At 36.5% G+C, this 19201-nt stretch overlaps 1 protein-coding gene across 16 annotated transcripts in view; it reads left to right on the top strand.

Moving 5' to 3' along the window:
* The window catches only part of TBC1D5 (TBC1 domain family member 5), a 539941-nt gene that overhangs the window by 109892 nt on the left and 410848 nt on the right, over positions 1-19201 (top strand). For 4 of the 16 annotated variants that reach the window (XM_045503733.1, XM_045503724.1, XM_045503725.1 and 1 more), the window contains exon 3: positions 648-867. The exons of the other annotated variants lie outside the window; for them this stretch is intronic. The gene's annotated coding sequence lies outside the window, so the exon portion shown is untranslated. The remainder of the gene's footprint in view (positions 1-647; positions 868-19201) is intronic. 16 annotated transcript variants of the gene reach the window in all.

The following is a 19201-nucleotide window of genomic DNA, read 5'->3' as shown; positions in this document are numbered from 1 at the left end:
GATCTCATGGTTGATGAGTTTGAGCCCCATGTCAGGCTCTGCACTGACAGTGTGGAGGCTGCTTGTGAGTCTGTCTCTCTCCCCCTTTCTCTCTGCCCCTCCCTGCCCCGCTCCGCCGTAAATAAATAAATAAAAAGAAAGAAAGAAAAGAAACAAAAAGAAAGAAAGGAAAGGAAAGAAAAAGAAGGAAAGAAGAAAGAAAAAGAAAGAAAGAAAAAGAGTTGATGCTCAACAGACTAAGCCACCCAGGTGCCCCTCCCCATCACATTTTTGAGTGCTTTCTTACTTTCCGGCAAAACAGATTGTCACAGAATCTTTATCTTTTCTGTCACAGTTCTGGGCAGCCATTTCTCTGAAGAGTCCTGGTTTTAGTGGGGGAATGTTATTAGAGATCAAGATCTGGGCACTATTGTGCTGGTTGCTACTGGATGGTGCTCATCTCTATAGGATCTTGGCTTTTAGGCCATGAGGACAGAAAGAGGACAGAGCTGGAAATAAGGCTTGTATGTGTGTGTGTATATATATATATATACACACACATGTACATTGATAGGTAAATGTATACATACATTCATACTGATAAACATATATTACTTTAGAAATCATTAGGTCACACCAGTGTCTCTAATTCTAATCCATCTCCACAGGGTTCTTTCTTGCCTTCCATCTTTCCATATTTATATGTCTCTTCTTTCATCGTGAGAACATTGGCTTCCGACAGCATCAACACATTAACTTACTTGCGCAGCTCAATAATACATCTGAAATAGTTTCAGAATTGGTTCATTATACCACTACAATGAACAAATCTACCAAAAAGAATTCAAGATTTGTTTGAAGTACTCTCTCCTCACCCCACTGAATTCTGTGAGTATATTTAATCAAATGCTGTACTCCTAATTACTTGCATTACTTCTTTCTTTTTTTATCCCTTAAGGATGGATATAGGATTAATTTGAAATACAGTTTAATTCACTCATTTTACTTTGCTGTCAGCTTTTGCATATTTTCCATCTTTATATCATTGCTAATTTAATTATTTTGAATAGGTAGAAAGTGATGATTTACTTTTCCAAAAGGTAAAGTTTTATGAAAAGGTATACTCAGAAAAGTGTCACTTTATTTCCCTCATTCCACCGCATCCTTTGTTAGGTATCCAACGTTACTGTTTTTTAGTTCATCATTCCTTTTATAAAGATAAGCAGATACATTTTCTTATTTTTTTTCTTATTTCCTCTTTCTTATGAAACATAGCATAGTATATATGTCCTTTTGCAATTTACTTTTTTCATTTATCTATATCTTTTAAAAATCACTCCATATCACCTTATAGAGATCTTCCTCTTTAATTTTTTGCATACGCTTACTACTTTATTGTGCGTACGTATGTAATGTAGTTTATTCAACCGATCTCTTGGGCGCTTAAATAATCTCCAGTAGCTTGCAATTGCAAATAATGCGGTAGTGAATAACCTTGTGCCTATGTATTTTCATATTGTTTCAGGTTTATCTTCAGGGTAAATTCCTTGAAGTGGGATTGCTTGCTTTTCAAAGGATAAATGCTTATGTAATTTTATTAGATATATGCCCAGTTCTCCTGTAGCATTTTGCATTTCCACTGCTAGTGTATGGGAGTGCCTGTCTTTCCACAGCCTTGCCAACAGAGTAAACTAAAACTTTTGAATTTTTCCTGATTTGAAATATGAGAGATGGTGTCTCAGTGTCCATTTAATTTGTTGTGTTCATCTTAGGAGTGGAGTTGAATGTCTTTTCATATGTTTATGAGCTGCTTTATATGGGATATTTGGTTTTTTTTCCCCTCAGTTTTGAATGCTCTTTGTAGTGATATCAGCCATTTATATTTATCAGTGGTAAGTCTTGCAAAAAAATGTTTTCTCCTCATTTGTCATCTTTCTTTTTCTTTTGCTTGTGTTTTTCTTGTAGTATAAAGGTTTCATATTTGGATTTTAGTTCTAGTAAGGAAGGCTTTTTTAAAATGATTTCCCAGGTTATAGGAGGAATTTAGTGATTCTTTTTTACTTGTATAGTTCCCTTTGTTACGTTTAAATCTCTGGTTTATTTGGAGTTGGGTTCAGTGTGAGAAATAGATGGATTTTTTACACCCCCCCCCCCCACCGCAAATGTGTATCCATTTGTTAAAAAGACCGTTCTTGTACCAGTGTTTTGTGATATCACCTTTATAATAGCCGAATCTATTTCTGCACTTTCCTACTCTGTTTCATTGGTCTTTCTGACTATTCATGCAGCAATACCACACTGTTCTCATTACAGAGGCTTTGTCGTGTGTTTTAATTTCTGTGGTATTTTTTAAATTAAAAAATGTTTAATGTGTTTATTATTTATTTTTGAGGGAGATACAGAGTGTGAGTGGGAGAGGGGTTCAGAAAGAAGGGGAGACACAGAATTTGAAGCAGGCTCCAGGCTTCTTGCTGTCAGCACAGAGCCTGTTGTAGGGCTTGAACTCATGAACGGTGAGATCATGACCTGGGCTGAAGTCACATGCTTAACCGACTGAGCCTCCCAGGTAGCCCAATGTATGTAGTATGTTTTAACAAGGTTTCCCATATATATTTCTTTTCAGTGTTTCCTAGACGTTCTTGAATGTTTCTTTTCTACTTGACCTTCAGTATCAAGTTGTCTAGCTCCACAGAAAAGTCAATCATATTTTTGGGGGGCTCAAATTATATTTATAATTTTATGGTGTATTGATATTGAGATGTCCCAATCAGTGACAAAGTATTTATTTTCAGTTGTTCAGGACTACTGTTGTCTCTTTTAAGAGCGTTTATTTTTCTTTATGTGGGTTTTGAACATTTCAATTTATTCTTATTTAATCTTTTTTACTATTTTACTACTGTTTTAAGTGTGGTTTTCTCGTCCATTATATATTCTATCTGGTTTTATTTGTGTATGTGAGTGTTACTGATGTTTTCATGTTTATTTTATATCCTGCTCCCTCGGTAAAATCTTTTGTTCTTGAGTTTTGTCATTGATTTTCTAGGATTTTCCAGGTATTCATCAGGATATCTGCAGATAGTTTTAGTTCTTCTTTGCCAGTTGTTCTCCCTACAATCTTTGTCTGTAATAGTTTTGTTTCTTCTTTCCCAATTCTTGTTTTTTATACTTCTAATGGCTTCCTCTAGTCTTATTTTATCGACTAACATGTCCAGAAAAAAAGTAGTAGTGGTCCTAGTGGGTATCCTTGCCTTATTCCTTACCTTAGTGGGCAGAGTAACACTGAGAGCTAGCAGCGGGAGAAAAGATAGATATGCGCAAGGTAATAATGCACAGTTCGAAATGCTTTACAGGCAGTACGTGTACTGTCATATATGGTTCTCTATAGTATTTCTCTTCCCTTTCATGGCTAAATATTTTGAAGGCGTTGTCTCTACCTTTCACCTTCATTGTTTTACCTTCCATTCTCATCCTTTAAACAGCTCCATTCTGCTTATTCCATTGTTAAAACCAAGGCCGCTGCTGAGACCCCTTTGTTACTCAATCTAATGGATTTATTTTCTCTTTATCTTACTCGCTTGTTTTTCCTCTTAGTGGCTTTCAACATTGCAGACCCTGCCTTCTTCTGAATGTATTTTTTCCCCTTACTTTTTGTTAAATCACATTCTTCTGGTTGTTCTTTTTCAGTCTCCTAGCTCTTTCTTCTCTACTCGGCTTCTGACTGCCTCCTTTCTGACATCCTGGGCTGCCTCTTTTAAAATTCTATTCTGTCTTCTTTTTGAACTATGTTAGTTTTCTAAGCAAACTTGTGGCCTAAGTTATCATCTATATTACAGCTATTCTGAGACTAACATTCTTTTTTCTGTTTTAAGTTTATTTATTTATTGGGCACCTGGGTGGTTCAGTCGGTTAAGCGTCCGACTTCGGCTCAGGTCATGATCTGACAGTTCGTGAGTTTGAGCCGCCTCAGGCTCTGTGCTGACATCTCAGGGCCTAGAGCCTGCTTCGGATTCTGTGTCTCCCTCCCCTCAGCTCCTCCCCTGCTCACACTCTGTCTCTCTCTCAACATAAACAAAGATTAAAAGAAAAGGTTATTTATTTATTTTGAGAAGGAGGGAGAGAGCGAGAGTGAGCAGGGGAGGGGCAGAGAGAGAGGGGGAGAGAGAGAGAGAATCCCAAGCAAGCTCGTCATCAGCGTGGAGCCCAATATAGGGTTTAGACTCATGAACTGTGAGATCATGACCTGAGCTGAAGTCAAACACTCCCCGACTGAGACACACAGGTACCCACTGAGAGTAAAATTTCTACTCTACATCTGTCTTCTGAGATGGAGATCTGCATGTTCACCTGCCAACCTGGTATCAGTGTCCACTTTGGGATGTCAAAGTCACTTCACAGTATAAGTTCTAACCCTCTCCTCAAATGCTCCCAGTTTTAAGTGACCAGTACCATGCATCTTATTGTATAAAGTAGAAACCTGAGGATCATCCTGATTCTTGTTTGTCAGTCATCTTTATCCATTGTATTGTCAGGTTTTGTTGAATTTATGTCTCTACTCCTTCCAGTTTGCTCTAGCCTAAAGGAAAGGTAGACCCTGTCAACCAGAAGAAACGTCATGAGTAAAGAATAGAGATGTTATATTTGGTAAAATACATAAAGTAAGATTAGAAGTAAGGTGAAGGATACCACTTGTAGTCATAAGAAATTTGGGTAGTCATTGGGTGAGATGATTAGATTACTTTGCAGGACATAGTAAGTCTGAAAAAAGGAAGGGAAGGGACTGCAGGTGGGAGACTAGTTAGGAAGCTAACAGCTTTAGCAGCTTTGTTAAGAGATACTAAGTGCTTATATTAAAGTATGACACTGGAGAATAAAACGAGACAGATTTGATAGATACCACATTGCTATTCAGTAAAATAGAGCAACAACATGGATCTGAAGATACAAAACAAAATTATCAAATTCTCAAGATTTCCTTAGAAGGCGACGAAGGTGGGGGCACCTGGGTGGCTCAGTCGGTTGAACGTCCAACTTTGGCTCAGGTCACGATCTCACAGTGTGTGAGTTTGAGTCGCATGTCGGGCTCTGTGCTGACAGCTCAGAGCCTGGAACTTGCTTTGGATTCTGTGTCTCTCTCAAAAATGAATAAACCTTAAAAAAAAGTTTAATAAAAAAAAATAAAGAAGGTGATGAAGGGTGGAGCAGTAGAAAGTTTTGGAGAAACATAATGAGTTCTGTGATAAAGTGTGCATAAGGTGTTGATACGGACTATCAATCAGGTGGAGAAAAATAGGGAAAGATTGGAGATGGTGAGTAGGTTTCTTCTTCAGTGCTCGCTTCATCTGGTAGTATAGTGACTGTCCAGAGCAGTGTCGAGAAGACATTTGAGGCAGCATCCAACCTATTGGCAATGTGTGTCTACTTTGGCTGATATGTACATGTGAGCATGGTCTAGGTTTTGGAGTCCAAGTCAGAACTAGAGACATGGGGACAGAAGATAATGGTTGAACACAGGAAATTTGAATGAGATGTTAAGCTAACCACCCCCGCCCCCCCCCCCCCCCAACACACAAAAGAAATTTCTTTCTTTTTTCCTGAGAAGGGAATCAGCCAAAGGAAACCTAGATCTTGAAGAACCCTTATGTTAATTAGGTGGCAGCATCAGAAAAAGGGTCAGACCTGATGGATTTGTTGTTGGGAAAACAATGATAGAAACACGGCAAAGAGAGAATTTTAGGAAGGAAATCCTGCTTATTAGGGCTATAGAGAAATCAAGGAGTGTAAAGACTTGGGAAAGGACATTACATTTGGACCATTGAGAGAACAATTTCAGTAATTCAAAATGGCAAGAGTTCTATAAAAAGGAATTTGTACTTTTATAAAGATAATGTTGAAGAAAAATGTCCCATTTGAAAAGTTAAATAGTCATGTAATGCTAGTACTGTATTTTGCTAGACTTTGAAAAAATTTATAAAGTATGAACTGAGTGATAATTTGAAAAAAACAAACCCATCATGGATTAGAAACTGAATTAGAGATAGGAAATGAGAAAAGTATAGTGAGTCAGGCCCACAAATGAAGTTATATATGGAAACAGTGGGAATTCTCGAAGCATGTGGTAAATAATATGTTCCAGATTTTTGCATGATACTGTGGTCTAGGAAGCAAAATGCCAGTAAGGCAAATGGTAAGAAATAAATGTAGGAATACCGCTGAAGGCTACACGGCTGAGCAGGGACCTGGCAAAGTCCTCTTAATTTTGGCAACTGCAAAGTGATCCTTTAAGTAAATTGAACTTTGTTTTGCTAAGAATAATGAGTTGTGATTGGTTTATTCTGATATAGGAAAGAAATAGGATATATTGGAGACATTTTAGGGTATACTTAGAGATATTGGCCCACTCTGATGTGGCCAAAGACTAGCAACTAAAAAGGATATTTTTTTAAAATTTTTTCTAATGTTTATTTTTGAGACAGAGAGAGACAGAGCATGAACGGGGGAGGGTCAGAGAGAGGGAGACACAGAATCCAAAACAGGTTCCAGGCTCTGAGCTGTCAGCACAGAGCCCGACGCGGGGCTCGAACTCATGGACTGTGAGATCATGACCTGAGCCGAAGTCGGCCGCTTAACCGACTGAGCCACCCAGGCGCCCCTAAAAAGGACATTTTAATTACAGAAGTAATTTGGTCTTAGAATAGAAAGCAATGGAAATGTAACAGATCTGAGAAGGGAGGTACACTATTCTACTGGTAAGTCTTAGCATTTAATATATCATGTGGTTTTTGTTGGCCACTCCATTAATGAAGACTTAAGCCAACATTCGAGCACACAAAAAGGGAAAGAGATAATCATGGATTAGGGAAAGTGGATGTATTAAATCAAAATCAGAAAGCTTATTTTTGTGTATATCCAGAAAACATTCTGAATTCTCTTATTAAAATTTTATAAAATGTCTGTAGATCCTCTCGGTTCTTTTAAGTTGACTATTGTATCTGAAAAAAATGACAACTTTGTTTTCTTCCTTTTTACTCATTATGCCTTTTCTTACTGATTTGTTTTACTATTCTATTTTGAAGTTTTAGTACAGTCTTGAGTAAAAGTGGTAATAGTGGGCATCTGTGTCTTATTCTTTTTTAAAGGCTAATGCTTCTGATGTGCCACCATTATGTATTATGTTTGCTATAGATTTTTGGGAAGATGCATTTCATTCACTTCATCACTTTAAGGTGGTTTTTTTCTAGCTAAATTTTGTGTTTAATTTTTAAAATCATTAATGCCATTAAATATTACAAAAATACTGTTTTCTGTATAGTTTTACTCTTAGTGGGTTGCATAATATGCAGTATTTTAGTAATAGGAAACTCCCAGTAAACATCATAAACAAAAAGACTGTTAGTCTATTCTTAAAGATATGAGAAGTCATTTTTCTCTTTGATTATCGTAGGTCCGATAGGCTGTGGTACTGATTGCAGCTCTTCAGAAGTCAGCAGGAATGAAATTGAATTGGGGACTGAGAGAGTCAGCTATGAATTTGCAGATGTACTAAAACTTCTTTTTTTTTTTTTTTTTTTTTTTTACTTTGAGTAACCTTGGTTTCTTTTGCTTGATAATCTCTGATAACTGCAGATTTCATACATAAAAAAGAAAATATTTGTAGTTAGATGCTGGTATGTTATTAATTGGAATGAGTACAGAAAGATTGAGAATGTGGTTTCAATGTTACATGTGACCACAGGTCATTATGTAAAACTTGAAAATGGATTAAATTTCTATTCATCTTTATTCACTACCATCTATGGAATTTTTTAATAGTGCAAACTAGGTGTTATTGAGAAAATATTTTAAATTACCATTTGTATTAATGGGTTATAATTACCTCAATCTGACAATACTCTTCTAAATAGCTCGCAAATAATGAAAGTTAAAAAAAACACACATTACTTTCTTTTTTAATTTTTTTTTTACATTTATTTATTTTTGGTAGAGAGAGACAGAGCACAAGTGGGGGAGGGGCATAGAGAGAAGGAGACACAAAATCCGAAGCAGGCTCCAGGCCCTGAGCTGTCAGCACAGAGCCCGATGTGGGGCTCGAACTCACAAACCGTGAGATCATGACCTGAGGCGAAGTCGGATGCTTAACCGACTGAGCCACCCAGGTGCCCCAACACATATTACTTTTTAAATAGTTACCTATTTAGATAACTTCTCTTCTCTGGGATATTATCTGTACATTACACTTGAAAAAGATATTCTGGAAAATACCTGATTTTAATCTAATATTAGCAGCTTTTGCATGGTTAATCATTCTCTTGGATAAAAGTTTGTTTTATCCGAAGCTATTGGTGTGTATTGAGATCCTTCTTTGATTTGCTAGTTTTGGGTTATTTTGTTCTTGTTGTTGTTGTTTAGTATAAAAATGACTTGTTTGTCAAAGTGTGTTTTTGAATTTTCACAAAAAGATTTTTTAAATGTGTGAGTTCTGAACCCTTATAAAGGTGTATTACTATGAAGTGCTGTGTTTAACTTGTGTCTTCTGAAGGACATTCTCTCACATTTAATTATATTAAATTAAACATTTCTTATGCTGATTCTTTTTATTTCATTTGTACATTCCAAAAATTATATAAAAATTTCCATACAAATTAATACTAATCATAATTTTCCTTACTAAAATACCATTATGGTCCCTTATTTTACATTAATTATAATATTCTCATGTTTCATATATCCTAGATAACCAAAGATTTGAGTAAATAATAATAAAGTAAGAACATTTGAAGAAAATTAGACTGTGCTAAGCAGTTTATGACTGACCTTATGGTGAAAGAGGCAGAGAAGTGGGCAGTGGGGTAGTGATGGGAGAGGAGACCCATTTTTCTTGTGTTCTCGTCCATCACAATTTAGAAGAAAGAGACTCAAGATAAATGTGCCTACAATTACAGAGCAGGCTGATACGATTTATCATTTTTTCAGAGTATAATACAGTAGTCACAATAATTTGGTGAATGATCTTCATCTTTGTGTGAAGAAGTCTATTCAGTATCACGAAAACACCTATTATTACACAAAGCATAAATATAATTTCTGTATTGCATTATTAGAGGTTAACAAAGCCCTTTTTTTGTTTTTTGTTTTTGTTTGTTGTGTTTTGCTTAACTCACAGAAACCTCACAAGATTTGTTTGTTACCATTGAGCATGTTACTGTATATATTTAGTATTTACTGTTATACCCCCCACCCCCCAAATGAAGCACACTTTCCTGATGTTTAATCACAGAAATTGATAAAATGAACCCTCACATATGGTAAATTTTGTTTTCTTACATGGGCGAATATTCTGGTTACTGAATATTGTTTTCTTGCCCAAACAAACTCTTCTGGGCATAATTTAAGCTCTGTGGGATAAGTAAAATGGTACTTTAAGTTCTAAAAATCAGAAGTGCTGTTGAGAATTCTGGTTACTAAAAATGCCAGGTAAACTAGACATTTATATATATCTAATTCAGTATACTACTTATAATTGAGTCTTGCTAATACTTGAAGTCCTGAAAAGTTCTAGGATTTTCTGATATACATGGTCCTTAGAGTGTTAGAAATTTGCTTGTTGTGTGTTTAGATTGTATGGTTTTCTAAAAGTATTTAGTATTCTGTGATTATTATTTGTTGTGGTTTAAGAGCTTGTCTCCTTTAATAAGTTAATGAGTCATTCATTCCTGCAAAGATACACTGAGGTGATTGGTTTTTTTTGTTTGTTTGTTTTTTAATTTTTTTTCAACGTTTATTTATTTTTTTTTGGGACAGAGAGAGACAGAGCATGAACGGGGGAGGGACAGAGAGAGAGGGAGACACAGAATCGGAAACAGGCTCCAGGCTCTGAGCCATCAGCCCAGAGCCTGACGCGGGGCTCGAACTCACGGACCGCGAGATCGTGACCTGGCTGAAGTCGGACGCTTAACCGACTGCGCCACCCAGGCGCCCCCTGAGGTGATTGTTTTTTATTGAAGAATAATTGACATATAGTACTATTAGTTTCAGGTGTACAGTATATTGATTTGATATCTATATGCATTATGAAATGGTCATCACTAAGTGTAGTTATCACCTGTCACCATACAAAATTGTTACAATGTTAGTAACTGTATTCTCTATGTTGTATAGTATATCCCTGTGTCTTTATTGATTTTATAACTGGAAGACTGTACCTCTTAATCCTCTTCACTTATTTTGCTCATTTCCCCCCTCCTCCGTTCCCTGCCCAGCAACCTTCAGTTTCTTTTCTGCCTCTGAGTCTGTTTCTGTTTTGTTTGTTCATTAAAAAAAAAAAAAATTTTTCCCCATATACATGAAGTCATATGCTATTTGTGTTTCTCTGTCTGATTTATTTCACTTAGCGTAATATGCCTGAGGTCCATCCATATTGTAAATGGGAAGATTTCATTTTTTCATGACTGAATAATATTGCATTGTGTGTCTGTGTGTCTGTGTGTGTGTACATACCACATCTTCTTTATCCATTTATCTATCCGTGCACATTTAGATTGCGTCCATGTCTTGGCTATCGTAAGTAATGCTGCTGTGAACATAGGGGAGCAATATGTGTTTTTGAACTAGAATTTTCATTTTCTTTGGGTAAATACCTAGAAGTGGATTTGCTGGATTGTATGGTAGTCCTCTGTTTTCAATTTTTTAGAGACCTCCTTACTGTTTTCCATTGTGGCAACACCACTTTACATTCCCACCAGTGGTGCACAAAGTTTCTTTTTTCTCCACATCCTTACCAACACTTGTTACTTCTTTTCCTTTTGAGACTAGCCATTCTGACAGGTGTGAGGTGATGTCTTATTGTGGTTTTGATTTGCATTTCCCTGATGGTTAGTCATATTGAGCATCTTTTCATGGGCTTGTTGGCCATCTATGTATGTTATTTGAAAAAATGTGTATTCTGGTCCTCTGTCCATTTCTAATTGTTTGTTTCTTGATTCTGGGTTTTATAACTTTGTATATTTTGTATGTTATCCCTTATTGAATATATTACTTGCAAATATCTTCCCCCATTGAGGAGGTTGCCTTTTCATTTTGTTGATGTTTTTCTTCACTATGCAAAAGTTTTTTAGTTTGATATAATCCCATATTTATTAAAAAATTTTTTTTAATGTTTTTATTTATTTTTGAGACAGAGCATGAGCAGGGGAGGGGCAGAGAGAGAGGGAGACACAGAATCCGAAGCAGGCTCCAGGCTCTGAGCTGTAAGCACAGAGCCTAATGCGGGGCTCAAACTCATGGACTGTGAGATCATGACTTGAGCTGAAGTCAGACACTCAATCGACTGAGCCACCCAGGTGCCCCAGGCAGGCTATTTATTTTTGCTTTTGTTGCCCTTGCCTGAGGAGACAGATGAAAAATATTGCTAAGGTGACTGTCAAAGAGCTTACTGCCTATGTTTTCTTGTAGAAGTTTTATGGTTTCAGGTGTTACCTTTAATCCGTTTTGAGTTGGATTTTGTAGGTGGTGTAAGAAAGTGATCCTTTTTTTTTTTTTTTTTTTTTTTTTTTTTGCATGGAGCTGTCCAGTTTTTCCAGCACTATTTATTGAAGAGACTGTCTTTTCCCCACTGTGTATTCTTGCCTCCTTTGTCATACACTAATTGACCATATAAACATGAGGTTATATTTGGACTCTCTATTCCATTGAGCCTTGTTTCTGTTTTTATGCCAGTACCATACTGTTTTGATTACTAGAGCTTTGTAGTATGGTTTGTAGTATAGTTTGAAATTTAGGAACATATCCTAAATTTTGGCTACTTTGGGTCTTTGTAGTTCCATACAAACTTTAGGATTATTCTTTCTGTGAAAAATGCCATTGTAATTTTGATATAATTTGCATTGAATCTGTAGATTGCTTTGGATAGTATGGGCATTTTAAGAATATTAATTCTTATCCATGAGCATACTATATCTTTCCAATTATTTGTGTTGTCTTCAATTTTTTTTCATCATTGTCATATAGTTTTCAACATACAGCTCTTTCACTTCCTTGGTTAAATTTATTCCTTTGTGTTTTATTCTTTTTTGATGCAATTGTAAATGGGACTGTTTTCTTAATTTCTCTTTCTCATAGTTTGTTAGTAGTGTATAGAAATGCAACAGATCTCTGTTATGTTGACTTTGTATCTTGCAACGTTCCTGCATTCATTTATTCTAGTAGTCTTTGGGTACAGGCTTTAGGGACTTCTATTTATTGTATCATGTCATGAGTGAACAGTAAGTTTTATATCTTCCTTTCCAATTTGGATGCCTTTTAGTTTTTTTTCCTTGCCTAGTTGCTGTGGCTACGACTTTCAACACTATGTTGAATAAAAGTGGTGAAAGTGGGCATTCTTGTCTTGTTCCTGATCTTACAGGAAAAGCTTTCAGCTTTTCACCATTGAGTAAGATGTTATATGTGGCCTTTATTATGTTGAGGAACATTCCCTCTGTTTCCACTTTGTTGAGAGATTTTATCATAAATGGATATTGAATTATGTGAAGTGCTTTTTATGCATCTTTCAAGATGATCATATGATGTTTATCCTTCCTATTGTTAATATGATGTAGAACATTGATTTGTGGATGTCGAACCATTATGAGATCCCTGGAATACAGCCCATTTGATCATGATGTGTGATCCTTTAACTGTATTATTAAATTTGGCTTGCTAATATCTTTTTGAGGATTTTTGCATATATGTTCACCAGTGATATTTGCCTGCAGTTTTCTTTCTTGTAGTGTCTTTGTCTGGTTTAGGTCATGGTAATGCTGGCCTTATAAAATGAGCTTGATAGCATTCCTTTCTTTTCAATTTTTTGGGATAGTTTGAGAAAGATAGGTATCAGCTCTTCTTTAAATGTTTGGTAAAATTCATCTATGAAGCCTTCTTGTCCTGGACTTTTGTTTGTTGGGTGTTTTTTGATTATTGATCCAACCTCCTTACTAGTAAATACTTATCTTCAGATTTTCAGTTTCTTTCTGATTCAGTCTTAGAAGATTGTGTTTCTAGGAATTTATTCATTTCCTCTAGGTTGTCCAGTTTTTTGCTCTAATTTTTCATGGTAATATATTTCTGTGATATTGGTTGTAAATTCTCTTTCATTACTGATTTTATTTATTTGGGCCTTCTTTCTTTCTTTTTTTCTGTCTGTCTGTCTGTCTGTTTTTTTTTTTTTTTTTGCATGAGTCTTGCTAAAGGTTTATAAATTTTGTTTGTCTTTTCAAGGATTATCCCACCAAGCTTAAATTATGCCCAGAAGGGTTTATCTTTTCTAAGAATCAGCTCTTAGTTTTATTAATCTTTTTTACTTTTTATTTTACTCTCTATTTTTTTCTGCTCTGATCTTTATCATTTCCTTCCTTCTTCTAACTTTGGACTTTGTTCCTTTTCCTAGTTCCTTTAGGTGTAAGGTCCGATTTCTGCTGTAGATTTTTCTTGTTTATGGAGGTGGACTTGTATTGCTAGACGCTTCTGTCTTAAAATTGTGTTTGCTGTTTCCTGTTGGTTTTGGAGCAGTGTGTTTCCATTTTTGTCTCTTTTAAAATATTACAAATTTTTTTTAATGTTTATTTTTGAGAGCAAGAGAAAGAGAGAGAGACAGAGAGGGGGAGCATGAGCCAGGGAGGGGCAGAGAGAGGGAGACACAGAATCCGAAGCAGGCTTCAGGCTCTGAGCTGTCAGCACAGAGCCCGACGCGGGGCTCAAACTCAGGAATGGTGAGATCATGACCTGATGTGAAGTCAGATGTTTAACCAACTGAGCCACCCAGACACCCTGTCTTAAGATATTTATTGATTTCCTGTGTGATTTCTTTCTTGACTCATTAGTTATTTAGTAGCATGTTGTGTAGTCTCCATGTGTTGTTTGTTTTTTCTCCAGTTTTCTTCTTTTTTTCCTCCATTTTTCTTCTTACAGTTATTTCTAGTATCATACGATTGTGGTCAGAAGAGATGCTTGGTACATCAGTCTTCTTTTAAATTCAAATTGTTTTGAGAGTTGTTTTGTGGCTTCATGTGATAATATTCTGAAGAATGGTCCATGTGCACTTGAGAAGAATGTATATTCTGCTGGTTTTAGATGGAATGTTCTGTATATATCTGTTTGGTGTATCTCACCTAATGTTTGTTCAAGGCCAGTGTTTTTTGTTTTTTTTTTAATTTTTTTCTTTAATGTTTATTTTTGAGACAGAGAGAGACAGAGTGCAAGTGGGGGAGGGGCAGAGAGAGAGGGAGACACAGAATCTGAAACAGGCTCCAGGCTCTGAGCTGTCAGCACAGAGCCTGACGTGGGGCTTGAACCCACGAACCGCGAGATCATGACCTGAGCCGAAGTCTGACGCTTAACCGACTGAGCCACCCAGGCGCCCCAAGGCCAGTGTTTTCTTATTAATTTTCTGTCTGAGTGATGTGTTCCATTGACATAGGTGGACTGTTAAAGTCCCCTACTGTTACTATATGACTGTCAATTTCTCCCTTTGTGTCTGCTAATATTTGCTTTTTCTGTAGGTGTTCCTCTGGTGCATATTTACATGTATTATATATGTTTTCTTGTTGGGTTGATCCCTTTATCATTATGTATGTAATCCCTGCTTTGTCTCCTATTACATCCTTTGCTTTAAAGTTCATTTTGTCTGATGTAAATATTGCTACCTGCTTTTTGTCTGATACTAAGTATTGCTACCCCAGCCTTCTTTTTGTTCCATTTCCATGGAATATCTTTTTTCATCCCTTCACTTTCAGTCTGTGTGTATCTTTAGATCCAAAATGAGTCTCTTGTAGGCAGTATATAGATAGATCTTGTTTTTTAATCCATTTAGTCACCCATGTCTCTTGATTGAAGCATTTAATCCATTTACATTGAAAATAATTATTGGTATGTATTTCCCTTTTATTAATGGTTTTCTGGTTGCTTTTGTAATTTTTCTCTGTTCCTTTCATTTTTTTTCTCTCTTCCCTTGTGATTTGATGATTTTTTTTAGTGTTACATTTAGATTCCTTTCTGTTTATTTTTTGTGTATCTATTATAAGTTTTTGGTTTGTGGTTGCCATGAGGTTCATATATAACAACCTATATATTTATCAGTCTCTTTTTAGTTGGTAGTCATTTAAGTTCTAAGCATCCTGAAAGCACTACACTTTTACTCTTTTTTGCCACTGTGTTTTGTTTCTGATGTCATATTTTACATCTTTTTATTTAGTGTATCCCTTAACTAATTATTATAGATTCAGGTGATTTTACTAATTTTTCTTTTAATTCTCACACTAGCTTTTTTTTTTTTTCAATTTTTTTTTTAACGTTTATTTATTTTTGAGACAGAGAGAGACAGAGCATGAACGGAGGAGGGTCAGAGAGAGGGAGACACAGAATCTGAAACAGGCTCCAGGCTCTGAGCAGTCAGCACAGAGCCCGACGCGGGGCTCGAACTCACGGACCGCGAGATCGTGACCTGAGCCGAAGTTGGACGCTTAACTGACTGAGCCACCCAGGCGCCCCCACACTAGCTTTATAAGTGGTCGATCCACTGCCTTTTCTATGTGTTTGCCTGTACCAGTGATATATTTTTCTTTCAGGTATTTTCTTATTTTTAGTTACGGCCTTTCCTTTTATGCTTAGCAAAGTCTTTTTAATATTTCTTATAAAGCCAATTTAGTAGTGATGAACTCTTTTAGCTTTTTCTTGTCTGGGAAACTCTTTATACCCCGTTCACTTCTGAATGATAACCTTGCTGGGTAGGTTATCCTTGATCCTTGGTTGAAAGTTTTTTCTTTTTTAGCACTTGAATATATCATGCTCCCTCTCTTCTGACCTGCAAGGTTTCTGCTGAAGAATCTGTGGATAGTCTTGTGGGGGTTCCATTATATATAACTAATTGCCTTTTCCTACTGCTTTTAAGATTGTCTTTATCTTTAATTTTTGACATTTTAAGTATGAGGTGTCTTGGTATGGATATCTTTTCCATCTCTTCATTGAAGTTCTTACTGTCTTCATCTGTTCATCTCATGAGTTTGGCAAATATCGCTATGACCATTAGTTTGAATTCTTTATTGAGTGGGTTACCTATATCCATTTTGTTTATTTCTTTTTTTGAGGTTTTGTCTTGTTCCCTTGACTGGAACATATTCTTCTGTCTCTTTATTTTGCCCAGTCTGTGTTTGTTTTGTGTTTAGGTTGTTTAGCCATCTCTTGGTCTTGAAGGAACAGCCTTATGTAGGAGTTGTCCTGTGGGGCCCAGAAATGCAATCTGCCCCCGTGCTCCAGAGGTATTCCCTGTGTGGGCCGCATGTGCCCCCCTGTTGTGACAGGGCCGCAGTTGCTACAGGCATACTGTTAGGCAGAGTTATCATCCTGTCAGCTGCAGGGTCTGGCTGAGCTGCTGGGTTGTATGGGCTTCTTAGTGGGGCACCATCCTCTGGCGTTAGCAGTCTTGAGGGAGGATTCCAAAATGGCACTCTCCAGTGCTGGAGATAAGGCTGAATAAACTAGCAAAAATGGCTACTGCTAGTGTCTCAGTCCCTCCTGCCTCTCTGGTGCTTGCTCTGAGATTGGTAAAGTAGATCTCTTTTACCTATGTTTTGTGCACTGTTTTTATTTGTTTGTTTGTTTTTTGTTTTGTTTTTTAAATCTGGTGTTTTTGCATTGGTTTCCGGATTGAGTGAGTCTGTGTGTGTGAGCCCTTTAAGAGTTGGTTTCTCTTTCCCTATAGTTCTATAGTTTTTCTGGATATACTCCCTGCTGGTTTTCAAAGCCAGGCATTTTGAGGTCTTGTCTCTCCTGTGTAGGATATAAAGGTTGGGGTGCACAGTGTGGAGCTTGAATCTTTTACGCCTCAGGGAAAAGTTCCATACCTTTGAGGTTCCTCCTGTCCATGGAGCACCACACCTGGGGTGTGGTTTATTACTTAGCAATATTTTATCTCTACCCCTTCTACCCATCTTGGTGTTTTCCCTTATTGTGGAGGATCTTTTCATCCAGTATGTATGTCCTCTTTATAGGGAATTATTTCAAATGTGATTCTAAATTCTTGTGTCCATGAAAGGAAGTGAGTTCAGGATCTTACTACCTACCATCTTGAACTGTGACCTTCCTATTATTAATTGTATGAAGCTGGGAAGGCCAGTCCATTAGGAAATGCAGCTCCATTGGTTTGCGAAGAGTTTTTGCTCTGATGAGAGCTTTTTGTTTAAGAAGAAATATTAGTCTGGAAGAGAACTGCACCAATCTAAAGGTGGATGTTTTGTGTATGTGGAAATCTGAGACTAAATTGAACTGAAAAAATGGCTCTTAGGATATTAATAAACTTATGTTAAGTGGTTTCTAGGCACCAAATCTTGGTTAAATACAGCTCAAAATAGTCTAAGCTACTGAGGGTAAAATTAGAATAATAATAATCAAAAGAAAATAAACTACAGAATTTTTTGAACTTAGTGTTTTTTAAAGTTTATTTATTTTGAGAGAGAGAGAGAGAGAGAGAGCAAGCAGGGAGGAACAGAGAGTGAGACAGAATCCCCAGCACTGTCAGTACAGAGCCCAATGTGGGACTCGAACTCCTGAACCATGATATCATGACCTGAGCCGAAGTCAAGAGTCAGACATTCAGTGGACTGAGCCACCCAGGTGGACACTCAATGGACTGAGCCTCCCCAGAACTTAGTTTTTTAAAATTCTCATACTTGAGAAAATAATTTACCAATCTATTTCCTAAAAGTAACTTATATGTAACATAACACATACATGGTCCGAATCTTATTGCCATGTAGAACTCTGTTTTCTGGTCAACATTATTCCTTTGCTGCAAGAGCCAGAAGTGGCTTATTCTGAAACTTCCTGTCTCTTTTTAAACGTGTTCTGATTGAGAAACTCTGCTAAGTGTCAAAAGAAGTCTGGCCCTCTGTCAAGAGTGATGAGTTCTTCATAAGGAAATTCTGGAATTGCCTCTAGGCAGTATTTTAATAATTTCTTTGGAACCCTTTTTAATTGGTTATGTCAACTCTGGATCTGAATTTTTTAGTTTTATTATTATTTATTCTGAGTATGATAATTTGTATTTGAAGACTTACTCTGGGATTTATCTATATTCATTGCACATTTATACTAATGAGGCTCAGGATGTATTTTGTCTTTGGCCAACCTGCACACTACTTTCGGGACATTTGAGAAGGGATGCCTTTTAAAAAGTCTGATTTGCAACTATGTATGTATTTATGGTCTATCAAGGTTACATAAAGAAAAGTAAGAATTTGTTGTTTAGATAGTTTAATCCTAAATTGGTGTGTACCACTGAAGCACAGAGCTTGAGAGATGTTTCTTTCTGTAGTATTGAATACAAGAGATAATATACTTCAGAGTGAAGATAAAGTGAGAGAAGCTGATGTTTGAGCTTCCTGAATCACAGATTTCAGTGGTCCATGGTCCACGGTCATAGGTGATACACACTTAATCACTTTCGATGGTAGGTTTCCAAGGTACTTTGGTGAGGTAGAGATAAAGGAATCACTTTAAATCACCACATGATTTTGACTTACATTACTTACTCACAGGTATACTTGAAAGCATTGTGATGTTGTGGAAAGGACATGGCTTGTGGAGCGTTACAGACCTGAGTTTAAATACTAATTATTAAGAGTGTGATATTAAATAAATCTAGTTAACCATACCTACATTTCTTCATCTGCAGAGCAAGTAGGAGTAATGATAATATTAGGACTTTTCATATAGCTATTGTGAGAATTAAACAAAATGACGTTTTTACAACACAAAGAAGAGTCTTTCTTTTAGGACATCCTCCTCCCACCCTCACTCCCACCCCAAGTATCATGGACTGAGAAATTAACATCATCAGGCGTTGCTCAGAAAGGCAGTTAAAAGTTTAAACGTAAGTTTTACATATTGATAGTCTTTAGATAAGGTCATTTTGAGTATTTTCAATGAAAGATATTATTTCAGTGAATTTGTAGGCCATCATATTTTAAAAGCAGAAACAATTTTAGGTTAGGTAACCTAGTCTTTAGGGCTTTTTTTTCTTCTGTAAATACTGCTCTGGAAGGTGGTCTGGTGTTCAGTCACTTAGGCAAGGAGAGGACCAGTATAGAGGGCTGGGGAGTGTGTCCTTTTTAATAGGGTTACTAGCTTTTTTGAAGGTATCAACAAGCCTGTTTATTTTTTTTTAAGTTTATTTATTTATTTTGACACAGAGAGAGAG

This window comes from Leopardus geoffroyi, chromosome C2 (assembly GCF_018350155.1).
Source record: "Leopardus geoffroyi isolate Oge1 chromosome C2, O.geoffroyi_Oge1_pat1.0, whole genome shotgun sequence".
Taxonomy (NCBI): Eukaryota; Metazoa; Chordata; class Mammalia; order Carnivora; family Felidae; genus Leopardus; species Leopardus geoffroyi.
The sequence above is the reverse complement of the archived record's forward strand: the minus strand, read 5'-3'. Positions and strand labels throughout refer to the sequence as shown.